The 4866-nt window shown below is 40.1% G+C and overlaps 1 pseudogene; it reads right to left on the minus strand.

Annotated features, from left to right (window-relative positions):
* Positions 1 to 1000: 1000 nt before the first annotated feature.
* Positions 1001 to 3416, minus strand: LOC126407158 (ovarian cancer G-protein coupled receptor 1-like; annotated as a pseudogene).
* Positions 3417 to 4866: the final 1450 nt, after the last annotated feature.

Raw genomic sequence — 4866 nt, forward strand, 5'->3', positions numbered from 1 at the left:
CAGCATAATAAACACATTGTGGACAAGCCTATTAAATACTCACTCATACTCATGTAAAAAACAAAAAGGATGTGTCTCAGACACAGACAGATGTAGTTGTAGTTGTAGTTGGAGTGAACGGCTTTAGTCAGAATATTTAATGTTTGGGTCTGTGTAAAAACAAAACAAAACATAAAAACCCACTAATTTTGATATACTCTTTACTTTCCCTCATAGTTTTGATAACGGAAATGTTCAGGGCATATGTTAATCAGTGTTCAGAATTGTGTTCAAAAGTGTCCAAGCTGAAATCTCAATTTATGGACAAGTGAATACACAGCATTAAATACCTGTTTACATGGGGAGATAGAGAGATACTCATAGGGAAAGTAAATATTAATAAAAGAAAAAGACTTAATCAAAAATAAATTAATAACACAAGCAATAGAAATAAAATGAATAAAACAGAATGAAAAACAAAATAAAAAGATGGTAAAAGTGATAAAAATGTAATAAACTCTGAGTGAAAATTAATTAATTAAAAATAAATTAAAAGTATAAAAAATGGAAATCAATCAAAAAATAAAATATGGAGGTGGTAATAAAATCTAAGTAAAAATAACTGAATTAAAAATTTAAAAAGAAATGATATAAAATTACATGAGCGCATAGCTGATAGGTACAGTGGTTTGTTTACATGAGCACACAGCTGATAGGTACAGTGGTTTGTTTACATTACAGTGGTTTGTTTACATGAGCACACAGCTGATAGGTACAGTGGTTTGTTTACATGAGCGCATGATAGGTAGGACAGGCGTCTATATGAGACAGGTCTTTAATTCCCTTCACACATAACTGTTGCTCAGCGAAGATTGAATTATGTCTACTTTTGGAAATCATATCAGCTGATGACAGAATCTGTCTCTCTTCTTTCTATTTAATAGACAATAAAGTCTTGCCCACATGTCTCCTTCTCCTCCTGTTCTCCCCTTTCTCTCAATCTCACTTTCTCTTTCTCTGCCTACATGAAGCTGACTGTGGACATGTTGTCATCATTCATGCTGGACTGCTGATATCATCGCTGTCCATTTTGCAACAACATGCAGAGGCCAAAAGCCTGTCAATGGTTCCTTTTCTGATGAAAACATACAGAACTAAGTCTGTGAGAGGACTCAACTTAAGAAACACAGGAAACAGGTAGTAGAGAGTTTTGTTAGATATGTCTGCTGCTGTCAGGGACCAGATGATGCTTGGCAGGAACAGCAGTGTGTAAATCAGCAACACCAGGACTAAAATGCCTACAATTCGGCGTTTTTCGTCAGAATGGACAGAGATGGCAGCAGACAGGGCTTTGAGGGTCCCAGCCAGGAAGAATATGAGCAGTGGGAGGGGAACAATGATGAGAATGGCAAAGATGACTCGTTTGACCTCTGGATTATCCCAAAAAAAGAAAGGGAGGAGACAGACAAGAGGAAAGGCCCAGACCACGACACACACCAGCACAGAGATCTTGATGGTTCTTCTGAAGCGATACCACAGTGGGCAGGCGATGACCAAATACCTGTAATACAAGACAGACACAGCTTCAGCATCATATCGTAAAACAATGGTCAGACACAGAAATAGTTCCACACATGCTGGATAGACAGACAGCTACCTTTCCAGCGCGATGCACACCATGAAACCAATACTGGCCACCAGACAATAGCTGTAAATGTGATAGATGATAATAAATATTGTCCTTTCCTTGGGTTGCACCAACTCATAAGTCAAGCAGCAGAGCTGAATGAGGTCAGAAATGAGAAGGTTGATGACGTAGATCGGAGCAACGTGATCATTCTGAACCTGCAAGAAAACATTGGCGCAAGTTATGAAAGCAGTTGTGAACATGTTCTGAAGTCCACCCCCTCCCAAATAAGTTGTCTTGCTCTGCCCAGCAACTGCAGTCAGTCTTTGATACATTTTTCATCACGGTCTCTTTTGTGCTCTCAGAAAATATGATACATTCTGGACCAAACAGGTTTTCTGTATTCATCAAACAGATGCAGCAGACTGGAGTCACAGTCTGAATGTAATGTTTGTGTTTGCAAGGTTCATCTCTCTCTTCATTACATATTCATTGCAGGGAGGATTGCGCATATAAGAGAAGGAGACCTGTTAACAGAGATTAATAATGTATTTCACTGACATACACTCACCAGCCACTTAATTAGGTACACCTATCCAACTGCACGTCAATGCAAATAGCTAATCAACTAATCATGTGGGAGCATTTAGGCATGTAGACATGAAGTTCAAAACAAGCATCACGATGGGAAAGAAAGGTGTATTAAGTGACTTTGAATGTGGCATGGTTGTTGGTGCCAGACAGGCTTCAGTATTTCAGAAACTTCTCCACACAACCATCTCGAGGGTTTACAGAGGGTGGTCCGACAAAGAGAAAATATCCAGTGAGCAGCAGTTCTCTGGGTGAAAATGCTGATGCCAGAGGTCAGAGGAGAATGGTCAGACTGGTTCAAGATGATAGAAAGGCAACAGGAACTCAAATAACCACTGGTTACAACCAATTTACGCAGAAGACCATTTCTGAACCAACAACATGTCCAACCTTGAAGCAGATGGGCTACAGCAGCAGAAGACCACACCAGGTGCCACTCCTGTCAGCTAACAACAGGAAACTGAGGCTACAGTTCACACAGGCTCACCAAAACTGGACAATAGAAGATTGGAAAAACGTTGCCTGGTCTGATGAGTCTGGATTTCTGCTGCCACATTCAGATGGTAGGGTCAGAATTTGGTGTAAACAACATGAAAGCATGGATCCATCCTGCCTTGTATCAACGGTTCAGGCTGCTGGTGGTGGTGTAATGGTGTGGGGGATATTTTCTTGGCACACTTTGGGCCCCTTAGTACCAACTGAGCATGGTTTAAACACCACAGCCTACCTGAGTATTGTTGCTGACCGTGTCCATCCCATTATGACCACAGTGTAGCAGTGTAGCAAGGTGTACTGAATGAAGTGTATGATGGTAATGTTATTAATTTTGTATGTTTTTAGTCTTTAACCAAAGCCTTGGACCTATCCAAATTTTTGACCTGATGTGTCTGTATTGGGCTTTTTTTTAAAATGTCAATCCATGCACTGGCTGAGACATTTCATTAAAAACCAAAAACATCAACCTCATTGTAGTGTGAAAGGAAAAGTCAGGGGACAAATAAGGTCAGTGGGTGTCCTCCTGTAGGGACCTTGGATATCTTTAAACCTCTATGGGTTTAGCATCCAATCAGCCTTATGTGCATTATGTTCATACCTCAGAAAAAAGAGCATAGATGGCCAAGATGGTCAAAGGAAAGCCAATACAAATGATTATGCACGGCACCACGTACATGATGGATCCAGCTTCTTCATTATAATACTTAATGTAGAAATCTTCCATTTCTCCAAGTGAAACCTGTTTAAGAGATGAGAGTATGGGAAGGGAACATGTTGTTTAATGTCTGCCCTGGTATTGTTCAGGGATATCGCTAAAGCTGCGAGGTGCAAGTTCACACAAATACAGTGTACCCACAAAGAAAAAAGAAAAGAATCTATTGTACATTTTTTACTGTTAGTTTCATATAGTGCAAGTACTGATTACAAAAACAATAGCCCCTTTTACACTGCCAGATTTTCGGTGAATTTTGGGCTGTTTTGCCGGCAAACTGCGAGCGTTTAGACACACAGAGCCGGATTGGCGAGTTAATCCGAGGTGCCCAATTTTCCACCTCGTAGGGTAGACATAATGGCGGAGCCTTTTTGGTTTAAAAAGAATGAGGCGCCCTTCCGCCATGGGAGGAGCTGTTGATGACGCCACAACCCACTGGTGGCGGACTAACAGGAAACAGCTGATAGCAGGACGGAAACGCAAACCTGAGGAGACAAGGAATTGCGCGCCCTCCTTGCCCTCACAAACGAAGAGGCCATTAACCGTCAGATGACGGATGGTGAAGGGCGGGCCGACTTATGAGAGAATCGCCGAAGGACTGACTAGCCACGGCTTCCCTCCTACGTCACTGTTAACGCCATATGAGCTACACGTTTTGTTACTTGCTCACGCCCCCCATTGCCCTGAAAAAGGCACATTCTGTATGAACAATAGTAGGCGGGTGGCATTTTGCTGCACTCCCCGATTTTGTTTTTATACTGCCAATGCTGAAAAAAGACTGATTGAGCTTTCCTGCAAATTTGCACAATTCCTATTTAAAAGGGCTATTGTATTTTAAGTGCTGTGAGGTCTTTACAGCAGCCACAGAACATTGTTTAGTTAATGTAATGTTGAATGTTAATGTCAACTGGTTTAGGACGTTTTGCCTGTCTTGTGAACCTGATGTCCCTCTACCCTCTGATTTTTGATGAGGAGGTTTACATGACTGATTAATCCACTTGATGAGGCATTTGTTTTATCTTTTGTGTATAAATTCATGCTGTTATCTCATGACACATACCTGAATTGTTAACTGAGTGTAACCTGTCTTGGGTTACATAATCATATTGTCACAACACAGAAAGGCCTTTTGTGTATATCAGCTGTCATCATTTATCGGAAAACTTACATTTCACTAGAAATACCTATCAGTGGATCAATGACGGCACAAAACATTCAGCAAATAACAAACAGAAAATGTAATAACAGTATTGATGATAATAAGAAGACAAATTTGTATTCCTGAAATGTCTAGACTACTACTGTCTTATTTCTTGATTTATTTATAATTATGTATGCTCTCTCATTTTCTTCTTACATTCTTTGTTTACCCAGATCTTTTTTTTTTTTTTTTAAATCTGAATACTGCATCTTTGTGCATGTTTTCATATGTTTTTTTTTACACAATCACATACTTATAATT

The sequence above is a fragment of the Epinephelus moara genome, chromosome 19 (genome assembly GCF_006386435.1).
Source record: "Epinephelus moara isolate mb chromosome 19, YSFRI_EMoa_1.0, whole genome shotgun sequence".
Taxonomy (NCBI): domain Eukaryota; kingdom Metazoa; phylum Chordata; class Actinopteri; order Perciformes; family Serranidae; genus Epinephelus; species Epinephelus moara.